General features: G+C 43.2%; 1 protein-coding gene and 1 non-coding gene across 5 annotated transcripts in view; both read left to right on the top strand.

Annotated features, from left to right (window-relative positions):
• The window catches only part of LOC124613188 (kinesin-like protein KIF21A), a 504,551-nt gene that overhangs the window by 119,984 nt on the left and 365,352 nt on the right, over positions 1-19,215 (top strand). The window lies entirely within an intron of this gene.
• On the top strand, positions 30-103 carry Trnat-ugu. The gene has a single exon. It is a non-coding gene; the product is annotated as a tRNA-Thr (tRNA).

Genomic DNA, 19,215 nt, shown 5'->3' with positions numbered 1-19,215 from the left:
AAATCCCTGCAGTCGCTCTATCCTCTGTGTCCTCGGTGGCTCAGATGGATAGAGCGTCTGCCATGTAAGCAGGAGATCCCGGGTTCGAGTCCCGGTCGGGGCACAAATTTTCATCTGTCCCCGTTGACGTATGTCAACGCCTGTAAGCAGCTAAGGGCGTTCATTTCATTGTAATTTCACTCTAACGAGCTGCATAGTCCGAAAGAACAGATACCATCTTAGTATAAACATGAACATTATTGAGTATGTCTGGGATGCCTTGCAATGTGCTATTCAGAAGTGATCTCCAGCCCCTCGTATTCTTACGGATTTATGGACAGCCCAGCAGGACAGATAGCGTCAGTTCCCCCCAGCACTACTTCAGACATTAGTCAAGTCCATGCCACGTCGTGTTGCGGCACTTCCGCGGACTCGCGGGGGCCCTACATGATATTGGACATGAGTACCAGTTACTTTGGCTCTTCAGTGTGTAATGGGAACGCCCAGCTGCTGTTTGTGAAGAGTACCGTACACGATTTCCTAACTGAAGAGTATCAGATTGAAGAGTCTTTCCTCATTTCTTCTGACGCCGTTAGACTGGAGCAGTGCCCAGCAGTCACATTTCATCCGAACAAAATGTGGATGAAGCAGCTGAAATTATAAAGTTGATAGAAAGTAGTCGTTCAACAATCACATGCATGTGTTTCACATAAAAGACAATGTCGGAAACCTGTGTACGCACAGCTTCTATCCTGTTCATTTGTAACTGACACAACGCGTTCGAGAAGGCGATGGGTATAGACGATTGGAATTTCGAGGTTGGCTAATTGGAAATCACCGAGTAATCTCACACGTACTGTTTAGTGGTGAAGCCACTATCACACGTGACAGTGTCACTGACACTTGTCCCACATCTGTGGTCGGACGAAAGCTCATATGCCTTTGTGGAGGCACATTTTCAAGAACTCTTCCTGTAAATTCCTGTAAATGTGTGGTGAGGTATTATAGCCAGTTGATTGGATTTCTTGTATTATCAGACAAAAATGGTTCAAATGGCTCTGAGTACTATGGGACTTAACATCTGACGTCATCAGCCCCCTAGAACTTACAACTACTTAAACCTAACTAACCTAAGGACATCACAGACATCCATGCCCGAGGCAGGATTCGAACCTGCGACCATGGCGGTCGCACGGTTCCTGTCTGTAGCGCCTAGAACCGCTCGGCCACCACGGCCGGCTATTATCAGACAGTTGATAGGACTTATTATGTTATTGCATCGTCTTACAAAGCGCCGTTACCTACACTTTTTTGAAAACAGTCTTGGCGACGTTATTGAAAGAGTTCGCTTTTGGCTACAGCAATAAGTATGTTCTTCTAGCATGACGGAGCCTTTCACATTCTAGTTATCAGGTGACATACAATCTAAACATAGCGTTCCCGGTAAGATGGATAATTAACAAGGTCCTCGGATCTTAACTGCTTTAGATTTTTGCCTGTGTATATAGTTGAAATGAAAAGAACTCCAATACGATATCAGAAGAGTTACACGTAGTGTTATGAAAAGAGCTCGAAAATTCATTGACTTCGGAAGTGGAGTTTATGAAAATAAACTTTGAACTGATCATTTGCCGTTGCTACACACCTTTCGTGAATATTCGTTTAGGTAACAGTTTAGCAGCTGTAGCTCTGTAACCTATAAGAACTGGACACATGTAACATGGTATATTTTATTCGAATTAGTCGATACTGCCACCTCCTGAAATTTTTACCAGTGCTGTTTCTTCTGAATCATCCTATTTGCACATGGACTACACGTGGTAAGGTTTGTCTAAAGCCCTGTGTGTTATCTGTTGAAACGACATGTTAACACCGAGGGGACAATTTGTGACATAAATTAAAGTTCCCCGTTATTGTAACATCCTGTCCCCTTCCATCATCGCTACAAGTCCCTCCCTAACAGGATGTCGGGACATTCTATTTTGGCAGCCGGAAACATTTCCAGCAGCTCTTTTTGTCTGCCCCCCTCCCCAACAGACTACACCAGAAGCAGGGTGAGTTTCCCCTTGTAATCCATTATTTGGCTTCCACTAATGATGAGTCATCCATTAGACCACCAAAGGCGGATGTTTAATCTCGTGTCTACACATTATTAGCACCAACTACGAGACGTGATGTCTACAACCCATGGGCGCGCGTTATCACAGGCGAAACTGCTTTAATTACAGAACTGTCACGAGTAAAGACGCGATTCTACTAGAGTAGCGAAAAGGGTATAGTCCGGCATTCGGGACAAGGGAAGCGGTGTTCCCCCTCCTGGACTCTACTTTAAAGACTTCTTATTCATTATAGATTATCATACATTTCTTGATGTGACGGTCAGTGACTGTATTAGATGATAGATCTATTATGTTAGTGCGTAAGTTCGTAGCGTTTTTATTGTGTTTGTTGATATTCCCGTTGCTATGGGCTTATATATCTATTGTAATTTTGTATTTGTTGTTCACTGTTGCATTTTGAATTTTCATACTGTCGATTGGAAATGGTGAGTGGAGCTGTGGGCGTAAGAAAATGGAATCCCAAGAGGAGACATCGGAACATGGCAGACATATTTTTCTGTTTGAGTTCAAAATAGGGGTGACAGTAGCGGAGGCAGCCACAAACATTTACTTCGCAAATGGGGACAGAGCACGGCAAGAAAAGGGTTTTCTTATTTTAAGGAGAATCTTTTTGACGTTCGTGAGTTTCAAAGTTCAGGGAGACGTTCGGCGTTTGATGAAGATGGTTTAAAAGCATTAATCCATAATGATCCATATCAATGTACTCGAGAACTGGCGAATGTGATAAAACTGCCATCGTTCCATCATCGTACAGAATTTGCATCCAGAGAGGAAGGTTCGAAAATCTATTGTAAGCCAAAATCACAAAAATCTGCGTCTAGTCATATTTGCATCACTGCTTGCTTGTCATCAAGTAGCTCGTGAACGACGACGACCATAACTATCCTGTATCGTTACAGGTGACGAGAAATGGTATCTTTATGCTAACATTGGGAAAAGAAAGGAATGCTTGGCTCCAAAGAAAGAAGCAACTCCCAGTGCAAAGACATGAGCGCACAAGTGGAAGAAAATATTATGCATCTTCTGGAACGGCGATGGTGTGGTGTACTATGAATTGCTCCCCCCCCCCCCCCCCCCCCCCAAGTGTAACCATCACTGCTGTCATTTATTGTCAACACCTGAGATGTCTTAGAGACGTAGTCCAAGAACAACGACCAGGAAGATGCGTGAAGTGATGCTGCTCCACGATACCACCCACCTGTATTGGGCTAGACTGATAGAAGACATTACACGGGAGTTGGGTTGGGAAATTATTCCACACCGGCCTTATTCACCTTATCGTGCGCCCTGAGATTTTCACCTTTCCCGCTAACAATCAGAAAACCTTCAAGGAACTCCATTCCCAGATGAAAATGCGCTCCGAACATGGGTCGACGAGTTCTTCATCTCAAAACTACGTGATTTCTTTAGTCGCGGAATCGATGTTACCCAGCATTGACAGAATGTTGAAATGGCGAAGGAGAATATTTTATTGGTGACTAAAGTCTTTCTTTCCTGTATTTGTTGTGTTTATTAAACTTATGGAAAAACGCTAGGAATTTATGCGCCAGCCCAATAAAACTACTGAAAGTGGCATGGAATTATGTGTCTTTACCAATCACTGTATAACGTTTCATCGAACACCGGCCTTAATCTGAGAAAAAATGCTTGGGACAGTACGTCTACAATACAGATTTCTATGGGCGTGAATTATGCGCTGTGGGAAAACTGGAAAAGAAGACAATCGTAGCATTTGGGATACGATTCTTTAGCATGATGTTGAAAATTAAGTGAACACATAAGAAACGTGGAGGTTCTTCGAAGGATCGGCGAGAAAAGGTACAAACGGAGAACACTGACAGAAAGTGACATGTGCTAAGATATAGGAAGTAACATCCACGTTACCCTAGTGAGCTATATAGGGTTAAAACTGCAGGGGAACGCAACGTTTGGTTTAAATCTAACAAATAATTGAGAATGTTCTATAAAAGTGCTGCCCGAGATGAAGAGAGATTGGCGCAGGAGAGGGATTGGTGTCTGGACGCATCAAACCAGTCAAAAGATGCATGGAAGAAAGAAATCAAACTTGTTTCGCTGTTCATTGGAGATTATGCGTTTCCTTTGCGCTGCGGTGAAGGGCGATGTGAAAATTCACAAAACATTGCCAAAATAGCACCCGTTCATTCTTCTTCATAGACGTTATTGAGCTGCAGAAAGGGACCATTCCAACACGCTGGTGGCTATTCCGAGCACTAAATACAATCGGCTACAATATACCTGTCTTAACATCCGTCTCCAGTTCCCCTAAGAGCGCCCACTCACCCTCTTCCTGCTGCAAGACTTGATCTCAGAAGTGTGGTGGAAGAAGATCCGCGATGGCTTTGAGACGGCATTCAGTTATTTCACTACAGCCACAGAGCGATTGCAGCGGACATTGAACAACATGATCATGCTATATCGTGTGTATGTTCATCTGTACTTTATCTGTGGACACAAATGCATCAGTCATTAAGAGAAAGTATAACTATTTTGCTCTTGGAGAGGAAAGAAAACTGGAATTTAAGTTCTTCGTCTCAACTTCACAAATTGAGACACTTTGTAATCGTATGTTGTGCTATGCAGCGCATCATGTGATCATACACTGAAGCGCCAAAGAAACTGGTGTAGGCATGCCTATTCAAATACAGAGATATGAAAACAGGTAGAATACGGCGCTGCGGTCGACAACGCCTATATAAGGCAACAAGTGTCTGTTATCAAGATTTAAGTGAATTTGAACGTGGTGTTATAGTCGGCGCACGAGCGATGAGAGACACCATCTCTGAGGTTGCGATGAAGTGGGGATTTTCCCGTACGGCCATTTCACGAGTGTACCGTGAATATCAGGAATTCGGTAAAACATCAAATATCGGACATCGCTGTGGCCGGAAAAAGATCCTGCAAAAACGGGACCAACGACGACTGAAGAGACTCGTTCAAAGTGACGGAAGTGCAACCCCTTCCCCAGATTGCTGCAGATTTCAATGCCGGGCATCAACAAGTGTCAGCGTGCAAACCATTCAACGAAACATAATCGATATGGGCTTTCGGAACCGAAGGCTCACTCGTGTGCCTTTGATGACTGCACAACACAAAGCTGTACGCATCACCTGGGCCCGTCAACACAGACATTGGACTGTTGATGACTGGAAACATGTTGCCTGGTCGGACGAGTCTCGTTTCAAATTGTACCGAGCGGATGGAGACAATCTCGTGAATCCATGGACCCTGCATGTCAGCAGGGAACTGTAAAAGCTGGTCGAGAGCGTATGAAGTTGGAGTGATATAGGACCCCTGATACATCTAGATACGACTCTGACAGGTGACACGTACGTAAGCATCTTGTCTGTTCACCTGCATCCGTTCATGCTCATTGTGTATTTCTACAGTCTGTGGCAATTCCAACAGGACAATGCGACACCCCACACGTCGAGAATAGCTACAGAGCGGCTCCAAGAACTCTCTTCTGAATTTAAACACTTCCACTGGCCACCAAACATTATTGAGCATATTTGGGATGCCTTGCAGCGTGCTGTTCAGAAGAGATCTCTGTCCCTCGTACTCTTACGGATTTATGGACAGCGCTGCAGGATTTAGAGTGTCAGTTCCCTCCAGCACTACTTCAGACGTTGGTGAAAGTCCATGGCACGTCGTGTTGCGGAACTGCTGCGTGCTCGCGGGGACCCTACGCGATATTAGATAGGTGTACCAGTTTCTTTGGATCTTCAGTGTAGAATTGCGTATTCACCAGTGTAGTGGGCGTGGCTGCACAGTAATGAGCTACTGGGAAGACAAAAGACGGTTTGATCTTACACTACTAAATTGGTTGCACCGGTCAATTCGAGTCTTATATTTTCCGCGTTCATCTTGTTGAATGCTGGTCCAGGTTGTACTTTAGATCAGCAACCTAAAAAATGTAGCTTTCAGAAACACGCTTCATTAAACTTGAGCAGTGCCAGTCAAATTTAAGAAATAATGCAGTAAATCCATTAACGTGACCAGATGTGAAATTATGGAAGTAAACAGTGCTGTAGAAGGCATCAGATTCGAATAAGCGTTTTCTAAAACATAGCTTATTCTCCACTTAAGGGCTATTAATCAGTGACATTTGCGCCACTTGTTTTTGTTAAGTTATACTTTGCTTATACTAATGCATTTCGTACACATCTAATGTATCAAATCTGCAAAAATGTGTTAAAACTATCAGTCATTCGGTATGCACAACCAGAAGAATTACACTGAAATTTTAAGTGTAGTTGAACCGTATTGTCTTAAAATGATGCAGTATTGTAATTATAAGTATTGTTATCGACAACGAACAACATGCTGTTAGTTAATCATTATCACGAATCATTTCAATGTTTGTCACTTCGTTGTATCACTTCTGTCTTAGTAGTGATGCTCAGTATAAAACCCATAGTACAGTGTAGTACCAGTACTGCGTGAGGTAGGGGAACCTTGTTTCACTCGGAACCACACCCCACAAATTTGGATTTTACTTGACAGCCATAATACCGTGACAGAGTGCTAGCAGCAGGCCCGTTGTTTGAGGGGAGTGAAGAGTGGATATTTCTCTCGTTACAACATGCATTAAATGCTTAAAAAACACCCGAGAAGAGCTAATAAAGAGGTGTGAGTGCGTGGGTAGCAGCGCGTCGCACTGCGACACGCTGGTGCCGACTGGCTACCTGCTCCCGCCACGTTCCCCAGGTCTCTGTGTATTGACGTCTGCCGTAGCGTTGCCTCCCGAGCTCGAGTGTTGAGTGAATAGCGCAGGGCACTAAAGCTGCTTTGATGTTAGGCGGCGTCTATTCGGAAAAGCACAGTTCTTGGAGACGAGAAGCTTTCAGAGAAGGTAAAGTGGTTATGGTCTGCAGGACCAACAGCTCAGTGAACGGCGGAGTAACCTGTGTTTGTTTGTGATTGGTAATAGTTCGTCTTGTATTTCCGATGAGAATAAAGGAAGAGTTAGGAAGTCCAGGTACACGTTAACAAGATTGTACAACCAAATAGAGAAAAAAAATTATTCTAGTCAGGCAAAGGGAGACTCTGTCTAGGGAGGTGAAAATGACAAAATTTCAGACACTTGATGGTCTCATACAGTACATGATTTTCAGAATGAGATTTTCACTTTGCAGCGGAGTGTTCGCTGGTATGAAACTTCCTGGCTGATTAAAACTGTGTGCCGGACCGAGACTCTAAATCGGGACCTTTGCCTTTCGCGGGCAAGTGCTCTACCATCTGAGCCACCAAGCACGACTCACAATCTGCCCTCACAGGTACTGGCGGAATTGAAGCTGTGAGGACGGGTCGAGAGTCGGGTTTGGCTAGCTCAGTTGGTAGAGCACTTGCCCGCAAAAGGCAAAGGTCCCGAGTTAGAGTCTCGGTCCGCCATACAATTTTAATCTACCAAGAAGTTTCAGATACGATTTTTTTTTGTATAGAATCAAGCAGGGAGTGAAAATTTGTACCAAGGCCGCGAATCGAACTCGGGTCTCCTGCTTACTAGCCATATACATAAGCCACCTTGGCACAGCGTTTCACACAATTGCACATATTACACTGGCACGCCTCCCTCCTCGATCCCAGTTCTCCCTGCCGTTGAAGTCTACTTTAAATTCACCCTTACACACGAATAGAATTGCCGAGGATCTCCATGTTCTGCAATAGCATCTCAGCACCGAACGTAAATGGTCTCATAGAGATATTAATTTAAGTATATGTTTATCTGTGAACCGCTGGGCCATGATGGCTTAGTAGTGACACAAACCTCTGCAGCAAATGCAACCTCGTTGATAGTGTGCCTCATCGTTACACTTGTGGAGATCGGATTATCAACTGGAGGTGGACCAGGGAGAAAATTGCTCAAATAACAAGAACTTCAGCAAACAATGTACCGACTAACATTTTCTTCAGACCAGAGGAAAGTTACTACCCTCAGGCAAAAAATAATGCAGTGATTTGGTTAATGGGCAAATATACAAGTTACGTTTTTAACAATATTGGGAGCGATGAACATATTGAATACAAGATGTATATGGAAAATGAATTCGAGAAAATACTCAAATATCAGAATCACAATAAGAAATATGGTAATATGCTCCGAATTGTCTTCAACCGAATGGGTATAGGTTAGGAACTGGATTCCTAGTAGAGAGGGAATGGATTGGGTCACGTTCCCGACCCTAACCTCACCTGCAAGTCACACATGAAAAATAAATCAGCAGTACAGCAGATACAAGAATACGGCGAGAAACATCTGGTGTCTGATATAAAGGAAGATCATGAACTCCCTATAGATGCGTTTAGAAGGCTGGAACTGACAAAAATAACAAGGCAGTGAAATATTTTGCGATGTCGCTGTTCGGGACTTCTCTTCTGTCCATGTAATTTACCCTGGAAAGAACACATATCAAGGATTTACTGAATGATTAATTTGGGCCAAGGAAATGATGATGAGGAACCGGCTGCAGAAGAAGAAAATGTGCTTGCTGAACTGCCACCAGTTGAAGGTGACAGTGAAGGTGCTAAATTGTGCTACTACTAAAGACTCATTTTTTGAATGCTGTAATTCATGACTGCAATTATCTGTCATCTTATTTATGTCATTTCATTGTAGCAATTTTTGTTACTGTTTCTAATAATAAAAAAAAAGTGGATAACGCACCTGCCTAGTAAGTAGGAGACCCGGGTTCGATCCCCGGCGTTGGTAGAATTTTTCAGTGTATATACATAAACCAGTACAATGGAAACTTGGCCTGGGAGACATATTTAGAAAAATTTTGACTCAGTTTCAACGAAATCTTCATTAATATCCATAGAAATTTAAGATAATGATTCAGTTTATACGAATATACTGAAAAGTACATGTACAGGGGTTGGACGAAACTATGAATACATCGCAAGAAATGTGTATTTGAAAATAAATGCAGAAGCTAGCCAAGCCTGCATGTTACGCTGTTTTATTTGATCACGAGTGATACCTGTGCAGTTTCCTCAGTACGTGCAGGTGTCAGTAGAGGTCAGAACAGTGTTCTGTGCAGTTGTGAGTGTAGTACGTCAGAGCTAAGTGTATTCGAACGTGAGCAAATTGTTGTGCTCGTATTGTGGGTGTTTCCGTGACCAAGGCAGCCGAAGGGTTTGGTGTTTAAAGATGCGCCGTATCAAAGATTTATACTGCACGTAGGGAAATCGAAAAAAAAACGCCCGCTAAGTCAGAACGCGGACAATAATGTGAATTCAGTGATCGTGACAGACGGTCATTGAAAAGGATTGTGGCGAAAAGTAAGAGGGCGATAGCTACAAAATTCACTGCAGAACTGAATGTCTCACTTGCGAGGCGCCGCCGGCCGTGGTGGCCGAGCGGTTCTAGGCGCTTCAGTCCGGAACCGCGAGACTGCTACGCTCGCAGGTTCGAATCCTGCCTCGGGCATGGATATGTGTGATGTCCTTATGTTAGTTCGGTTTAAGTAGTTCTAAGTCTAGGGGACTGATGACCTCAGATGTTAAGTCCCATAGTGCTCAGAGCCATTTTCTCAGGCGCCTTGTCACGGTCCTTGCGGCTGCCCCCGTCGGAAGGTTAGAGTCTTCCCTCGGGCATGGGTGTGTGTGTTGTCCTTAGCGTTAAAGTTAGATTAAGTTGTGTGTAGGCTTAGGGACCGATGACCTCACCAGTTTGGTCCCATAAGACCTTCCCACAAATGTCAATTTCAATTTGCAGCTCCACAAGCACGGAAATGCAGCGTGAGCTGGAAATCCGAAACCAGTGATGTAAAGGCCTTTAACAGGAAAACATCGTGCCGATGCCATAAGATGTGGAGTACGGAGCAGTGTAAACGAGTCATTTGGTCGGATGACTCTCGTTTCACACTGTTCCCAACTTCTGGCATAGTTTACGTCTCAAAAGTGAAACAGGACGAAGGCTGTCGGAAGAATTTGCGTAAAGAGTTGTGAATTTTGGAAACAAAATTACGTTTTGCGTTGTACTTCGCATCTTTGGTTGTTTTCATTTTCTGTGTTAATTACATGCACTGTGTTACCACGTCTTTTTATATTTCAGTAGTATGGGTTAATTGCCCTCTTTAGTAACTGTAATATAAGTCTTATTAAGACCAGACGCGTTTCGCTTTAAATTAAAGCGTCGTCACTGGTGAGGTTCGTTTGTTGTTCATCGCATTTCTCATCAACGCGCGCGCGCGTTTGTGTGTGTGTGTGTGTGTGTGTGTGTGTGTGTGTGTGTGTGTGTGTAAAAACACGTGCAAATACACAACACACACACGTGGAAGACGAAGGAGAATGCAATGAACACCAAACGAATCTGACCACTGACGACGCTTTAATTTAAAGCGAAACGCGTCTGGTCTTAATAAGACTTTTATTACAGTTACTAAAGAAGGCAATTATCCTATACAACCGTGCAACTACGGGGAAAGGCCTAAAAAACAAAGAAGAAACATGTATTTTTGTATTTCACTCTCGGGTGCTTTCACAAGATTTTACACAAAACGGAAATCTGAAAAGCTCTTCGAGAGACGCTAGTCATTGTTGCCGTTCACCTGTTCAGCGTTTAGTTCGTTTGCGGCGTGGCGCTAAAGCAAAGACATTTCACGAAAAATTCAAAACCAGTGCCACACTGCGCAGAAGCAAAGCGATGAACAGGTGAATAGCGACAATAACACAGCGTCTCTCCGCAAGTCTGGCGACATAAGTCTTTTCTTAAGTCCCATTTTTGTATAAAAATCGTGTGAAAACAGGCGAGAGTAAAATATATAAAGATGTGGGAACAGTGTGTGTAGTTACAGCAGAAAGAACACAAACCAGAGATGGTCAACAGAACGGGAAACGTAAGTACACAAGATGCGAAGGTCGTACTCCGGAAAAAGTTTTTCAAAATTAAAAACTCTTTAAGGAAATTCTTCAGACTAGTCTGGAGATTACATGCTGTCAAACGATAAACAAGCATAAAAACAAGTTAACCTCAACTTCAGGTGAACAATCGAGACGAAAAATTAAAAAAATGCGCGTGTTGTAGTTACTGCTTACCGGTGTGGGATCCGTACCAGGTAGGACTGATAGAAGAGATAGAGAAGATCCAACGGAGAGCAGCGCGCTTCGTTACAGGATCATTTAGTAATCGCGAAAGCGTTACGGAGATGATAGATAAACTCCAGTGGAAGACTCTGCAGGAGAGACGCTCAGTAGCTCGGTACGGGCTTTTGTTGAAGTTTCGAGAACATACCTTCACCGAGGAGTCAAACAGTATATTGCTCCCTCCTACGTATATCTCGCGAAGAGACCATGAGGATCAAATCAGAGAGATTAGAGGCCACACAGAGGCATACCGACAATCTTTCTTCCCACCAACAACACGAGACTGGAATAGAAAGGAGAATCGATAGAGGTACTCAAGGTACCCTCCGCGACACACCGTCAGGTGGCTTGCGGAGTATGGATGTAGATGGTTTTTAGGCCGAAAACAGAAACACAACCATGAACATTGTATAATATTTTCAAATAAATAAATCGATACGCACACACGATGACGAATGGTGTCGAAACGTGTGTGGGTGAATAGTAAAAGAACTGCGTTGTGTTTCGCAGGAGGCGGAGTTTTATAAAGCCAGACGTTAGAACATGGTTTGCAGACGGAGTGAGAGTAGAGCGCCCGTTCCCTTGTTCGGCGCGCTTGTGGAGCTGTTGCCGCCAGGTGTTGGATTGCGGGCGCACGCGCGCCTCGTCGTCCTGCCATTGGACCTTTCTCGCGCTCTTGTTCGTCACGCACGCTGCCCTTGCATCACGCGACACACGCCCAGCCTGCGCGCTGTGTGTACGCCGCACCCCGAGGTGCTCCGCTGAGAGGTCGCAGCGGGCGCTGCTGTGTGACGCTGGCGCTCTCTGCCCTATAGCTCTGTGAAGCTCCGCTGATGCAACCACTCAGATGATTGCTGGCGTACTTCACTTAAAGCAGCGGCAGAGTGGAGGCAACTGTGGAACAACGAGATCTCAGCCCGCTGCTGCTGTTTTGTTGCAGTGTGCAGGTGTTTGTGTAAAGTGCTGCGAAGCAGAGCCTGCCAACAATTCGTAGCTTCCCTTCACAGAGCACTGCCAAGTAATTTATACCGTCATACTGTGTGACATACGCACGTGCACGTGCCCACGCACTCGGTGCCAAAGCCATACTAACATACCGAAACCGTGAAGACAGAGGTTAAGGCAAGGAAAAAGAAGTAGCGGAGAAATGACGAGAGAACCTACCGATATTGTCCGTCTCGGTAGCTGCTCGTTCCGTGCGGCGGATTGCTAAGCCAAGGGGCCTTGGTTCATTTCCCGGCCGGGTTGGAGATTTTCTGCGCTCTGGGACCTCCACTGTTGAGTTGGCTGAATGGTATCAATGCAGTGCTGCAATCTTCTTATCATGGATTGAGTGGTATTCCTTACCACTTCGGCACTTATCGAAGCACATACTGTGACAATTCTCTCTCGTATATCGTGCAAATAGTAAATATTCCGTAGGAGATGCCGTTGTGGTTAGAGACTGAATTGTAATATAGTTCGAAATCAAAAATATGGTGAAAGGTCACCGAACAGTAGCACTAGTATCATATACAGTCAGATCACCAACAAGATTACATTTTCACACGCACAGATAGCTTCAGTTCTTCCACAGCAAGCAATAACCACGGTAAGCTGCCCATTATCATAACTAAATTTAGAAATGATAAGGCGGCAATCAGTCGTCGGTTCTTTTCTAGCTTTGTTAAAGCAGATCCAGATTTGGGCTAGTAACTAGTCATTATCAAAGCAGTATTCTAGAGTTTTTGTACCTGCCCTAGCACGTTCACACTTGTTGTTGGGCCCCTGTCACAGTTCATTCAACTGGTGAACAAACAATGAAAGATTCCGAGCAAAATTAAAAAAGTGTATTTGCATGAACTTTTATTGAAATTCCGTATTATTCGACTGTTTACAAATTTTAATTATTACAATAGATATTTTTAACCATGGACAAGTAAACGACAAACGCAGCAAGTTTTACTCAACATGAGTGCTTCTCGTGATTTGCTAAACTCCATACATCTGCAATCGGGTGAGATACCCAGAACAGCTTTGCGCCTGGACGCTTCGACGTGCGTATGCAGAGACAGGCTTCATTCGGCAGTTGACTTGCACAGCGGTGAGACCTTGATAATGTAGCAAGAACGAATAGTGTACGTAAGCATTTTTTGAAAATAAGTTATAGAGTGTAGGTCAAAAGTGTTCAAAAAATATACTTTTACAAAACAAAAGCCGGCCTCTGTGGCCGAGCGGTTATAGGCGCTTCAGTCCGGAACCGCGCTGTTGCTACGGTCGCACGTTCGAATCCTGCCTCGGGCAAGGATGTCAGTGACGCTAGTTGGGTTTAAGTAGTTCTAAGTTCTAGGGGACTGATGACCTCAGATGTTAAGTCCCATAGAGCATAGAGCCATTTAAAAAACAAACGAAAAAATCCTGATAAGTGCGTGTAGGACTCGCGCAGCTAGGGTTCAATAGAAACGTAATTATGTATGAAGATAGTTGATCCAACCCAGAAATCGATAATTTCGACTATTTTTGCCTGTTACAGGTATCGATACTTGCAAAATATCAAAATAGAAGACATAAATGACAGTATGTTTTGATTGCACTGACGTACAATCAGAATTTTTTAACCGCCAAGGTTAAGTATTAGGATTGTTGATATCAAAAAAATAGCGGAAGTACGATGTATATAGATTTTTAAAAATATCATTGTCGTCTTCGTGTACATGTTAGTGTCGATATATCGACGACAGAAAATATCGATGTAACGGCCTATAAAAATATCTGCTGCAGATTGTACTCGTAAATATACGGCCAGTTTTAGAGCTATATATTTAAGTATTGATTTATTATTAGATATTCTGTACATCAACAAGCTAGCAGCCTGCCAATCCTCCTCAGAGAAAGAATTGAAAGGAAAATGATGCATGTTCACGGTTGGCGATAACCACATTGCTAACAATGGTAGCTGCATGTAAGTGGCACAATAAAAGGTGCCCAATGGGTCCATCGTTCGGTTTCGTCGCATATCGGGTTTCTCCGGAACACTTCATGTCGACTTCCCTGGTGTTTTGCTAGCGACGTAGCAGTTGTAGTGTCAAAATTACGTACTGAAGCTAAATGTTGCAGTATCTGTTGGTAATGCTGAGTGCCAATTACGTCAGCATTTCCCCTCACTTGTATTCGTCCACCGCAAAGACCAGTCTTGTCATTTAGATTTTTGTTCATTTTCAGCAACTGAAATAAGATGATTTCCAATATGAAGAAATAGCACTCAAGTTGCGTTAAAAACAATTTATAACGCAACTGGTGTGCTATTCTCATCGGCGTTCTTCAAAAACCGCCCAACCCCCACTGTAATAGGACTGCTTCGTTTGTGCCACCTATACTTGCTTCATACAGTCAAAGAGAGAGAGTGCACGGGATGAAAGCTCTAGAAGTAGTAAGACTCCTTCACACAATGGAGGTAAAATTATGTTCTACCAAAATTTCAGAACAACCGATTCAAATATTTACCGAAAATTGTGAAAAAATGTAAAATAAAAATATCGGCACTCGATGTTGCCATTTTGATATCGATATATCATAAGGAAAGATATCGCCGATATATATACAGGGTGAGTCACTAACTATTGCCACCTAGAACAACTCCGAAAGTGTGATAGTAGCTGAGAAGTTTGTGGGACAAAAGTTGCATGGGATAACGGGGGCCATAAATCACGTTGGTGTTTTGTTGCTAGGCGCGGTCGCTTAAAGATATGGTCAACTTTCTTTTTTTTAAAAAAAAAAAAACGGGATGCTATAGTTTGGTACTTATTTTCTGATAGCGGCTGTCGAGACGAATCCAATGATGTGTAACAGTAATATCTTTGAAGGTCAACGAAAGTCACAAGTGGCATGAACGTTCATTTACAGAAGGTGTTCGAAGTGATGACCATTGGTATCAGTGCAGTGCTGCAGTCTTTTTATCATGGATTGAGTGGTATCCTTATCACTTCGGCACTTATCGAAGCACACGCTCTGACAGTTCTCTCTCGTATGTCGTGCAAATGTAAATATTCGCCTAATACGGCATATCCGTCTAACGTGCCGTTGACATGTAAGCGCCATTCGACGGTTTCGCAATACAACACTAGTAGAAACGGTAAGACTAGTGCCGTCGAATGAAGCGAATGTCAATTATGTATTCCTTCGAAGAACAAGGCTATATGCTTCTCATTTACGGAGATTCCCAACGAAATTCAGTAGAGCTAGAGACTTACACGCTGAAAGATACCCTCAACGTATTCAACCTACACGTCGTACATTTAAATATGTATATGATAAATTGAGAACAACTGGATCTTTGAGGCATCGGAAACATATCCGGCAAAGGAAAGTTACTAACGAGAAAACGGAAATTCGTACTCTTGCCACTGAGGTTCGGGATCCTTGTGTTAGTTCGCGTCAAATCGTAAGGGAATCTGGCATGAGCCAGAGTAGTGTTGTTCGTGTTCTGCATCGGCATAAATATCATACTTACCATATCAGTCTCCACCAGAAATTAACTGGCACGGATTGTATGCGTCGCATTGAATTCTGCCGATAGGCTCAACTTCAGTCTCAGAGGGACGACATATTTATTAATTTGATTTTATTTACTGACGAGGCTACATTCACGAACCATGGAAATGTTAATTTGCATAATATGCATTATTGGGCAACTAAAAATCCATGTTGGCTGCTGCAAATTGCACACCGAAAACCGCGGCACAGTGTATAGTGTGGGATTCTGTAGGACATAATTATAGGCCCCTATTTCGTCTAAGGAAATCTTAATGCTAGGAAGTACACCACATTCCTGCAAGGAACATTAGTCCTGTTATTGGAAGGAATACCTTTAGGAACAAGTAACAGAATGTGGTATCAACACAATGGGTGTCGTGCACATTTTTCGCTGACGGCTAGAAATGAGTTACCGAGATAATTCCCAAATCGTTGGATCGGTCGCGGAGGAAATGTGTCGTGGCCGGCTCGTTCGCCAGACTTGACGACTCCGGATTTTTTTCTTGTGGCGATTCGTGTAAGACATTGTTTACAAAGACGTTCCAACTACACCTGAAGATATGCGAGAGAGAATTGTCACAGCATGATCTTCGATAAGTGTCGAAGTGATAAAGAATACCACTCAATCGATGATAAGGAAATTGAAGCACTGCATTCATACTAATGGTCATCACTTCGAACAACTTCTGTAAATGGACGTTTATGCCACCCAAAGACCTTCGTTGATCTTCAAAGACCTTACTGTTACACATCATTGGATTCATTTCGACAGCCGCTATCTGAAAAAATGAATACCAAACTATAGCATCCCGTTTAAGAAAAGGAAGTTGACCTTCATATCTTTAAGCGACCCCACCTAGTAACAAAAAACAAACGTCATATTATGGCCCCCGTTGTCCCATGCAACTTTTGTCCCACAAACTTTTCAGCTCCTGTCACACTTTAGGAGTTATTCTTGGTGGCAATAATTAGTGACTCACCCTGTATATCGACATTTTTTGGAAAAAAATACACGTATATTATCAACATTTCTATTCAGTATGTGGCATAAATTTCAACTTGATATGTGTACCCGTTCCTGAGAAAGGAGATTAAACAGACGGACACGGATTGACAGTCGGATAGGTAGCGCGACAAAAACTATTTTTTTTTTTTTCGTGTGATGTAATTACAAATTAATGATTTTCGGACTTTTTTCTTTACTTTTATTGTGAAACCTATTCTACGTCAACGGGAAGTACCCCATAGCGTTTGATGAATGGGTTTGCGCGAATCAAAATCATTTTTTAATTGCAGTGAGGTAGAAGCTCAAATCTCTTAGACCGCCAAGGGCCGTAGATCGTAATATGTGACAAATTTCCACGTAAAACTTCTTTTTGGATTATTTTCGACATTTCCTGTGTAGGCCTTACTACTTGGACATTATATTGACCTTACGCACTACTAAAAGTGCATGAAGTTTGAGGAAAATCCGTGATCCGAACATGGTGGCGTTCTGTTGTGAGATTGCCGTGGCTTAATGCAGAACCTGGTCGGCGTACCACGGCGCTGAGATGAGCGTTAATGAGGAAGTCCTGCGGTGGACTGATAACTCTCATGTCGAGGGTAGCTTATGCGCGGTGTGACTGCCTAGCAAGAGCGTCCTGGCAAAAGCTTCAAGGTGACCAACTCAAGAGACTGGTTGCGCATTTGCACTACGTCCACTGTGTCTTTACGAGCGCAGGCGGGGTCACCTTTGTTGAGTGGACTTGTCTTCTAGTTAACGGGGAGAACCTCGAACAGTGACAGCAAATGATGTCGGCTCGCAATTAGTATATTTAGCCGGAGGAAGTGTGGGTCGGTGTTGGAAGATTGCTAGAGAGCTCATGTAAAGTTCTCCTGGTCATAATGCGATATTTCTGGCTTTGGAGCCATAAGATTCCTTGAGAAGATCAAATGCCGAGTTTGGCTAAGATTACAGCGGATGAGACATGAAGTAAGAGATGAAGAGATGGGGCGAGGGAAGATTACAGTTGGCACAGTGAGTACCAATTCCATGAGAAATTACGGCAGTTTAGGACGACGACGACGATCTGATTGACTGCCAACAGAGGCGTCAGCGTGCCAAATTTGTTAGATTCGTTCATTAATACCCGATGAAGGATAATTTCCATAGCAAGCTTTAATCTACTTATACCAGATCTCAATTTTATAGCAATTTTCATTAGCTGTAGAATAACGGTATTCAGACGAAGCACTTCGTGCATCTTGCACTCCAGGCAAAAGTGCGCTATGGGACGTCTGGAGAGAGGAGATATAACTCTGTGAACATATTCCGTACGAGACTATATGTAATAGAATTGCAACTGATTCTAATACGAAGGGTGAAACGTGTGACTAACAAGGGGAGGCCGCCAATTGTGAAATTCAGATTCGACTCATACTGCGCATAATAAAAGCTCATGGCCAGAGGTGTAATGTGGCAAAGCACCAAGATGCACTTCTCAGCCGTTGTCGAGAAAATCGACAGTTATAAGAAACCGTTGCGGTGAAATACTCTCTACGATTTACAACTTCCTACAGCGTCGTGGCGCAGCGCTAGCTCGGGTTCGTAATCCGAAGGTCGCCGGATCGAATCTCGCACCACGCAACCTTTTTTTAGTATTTATTTTTTGTAATATATATATATATATATATACACGTATTCGTTTCGGAATATCGTTTCTACGTCTTCTGTTAACTACACGTGTAAACATTACGAAGACAATTAATAACATTTGTGAAATACAACTTTGTTTGCGGAAAACATAATCATGTTCGAAGTCGCTAGTTTTTCCACGACAAATGACTTTCAACAACTTATTATATATTTGAATTACAAAAAACAAATACTAAAAAAAACCTCTGGCCATGAGCTTTTATTATGCGCAGTATGAATCGAATCTGAATTTCACAATTGGCGGCCTCCCCTTGTAAGTGACTGAACATGCGCAAAAAGTTTTGTTAGCAGTTTACAGTTTTACCTACTTCTTATGTTGCAAATAAAAGAGGAAAGCTATAGGCATTCCTCAATTGGAACTTCTCAGACCATTCAGTAGAATCCCAGAGCCGTAGCCACCTCACCAGTTAGTTTGCAGTCTCCTTCCACCAACAACGATCTCGCGAACATGAACTCTTACATCTCGGCTAGGACAATATTATATACACATGGCATTCTTGGTAACACGGAGGAGGGTAGTCGAAGGAAGAATTAGTATGGGGACTGACTTGATTTGGAAACAGACTATATTATCGTTGTATTCAATACTTTAGTTCAGTGAACAATTTACTTTCCCTCCATTCGTCCCCATTTCTCCCTTCGTACTGCCGTAATTATCACGAGTGGTCAAAAATCATGGAAAGGCTTGACCCATTGCCCTGTATATCTCCCCGACCGCCACATGCGGCGTATGGCGTGCGTGTAGTGGCTATATCAGCACAGCCTGTTAAGGTGGGGCTTCAGAATTGCATATTGCCG

Source organism: Schistocerca americana, chromosome 4, assembly GCF_021461395.2.
Source record: "Schistocerca americana isolate TAMUIC-IGC-003095 chromosome 4, iqSchAmer2.1, whole genome shotgun sequence".
Taxonomy (NCBI): Eukaryota; Metazoa; Arthropoda; class Insecta; order Orthoptera; family Acrididae; genus Schistocerca; species Schistocerca americana.
Note: the sequence above shows the minus strand (reverse complement) of the source record. Positions and strands in the feature narration are given on the sequence as shown.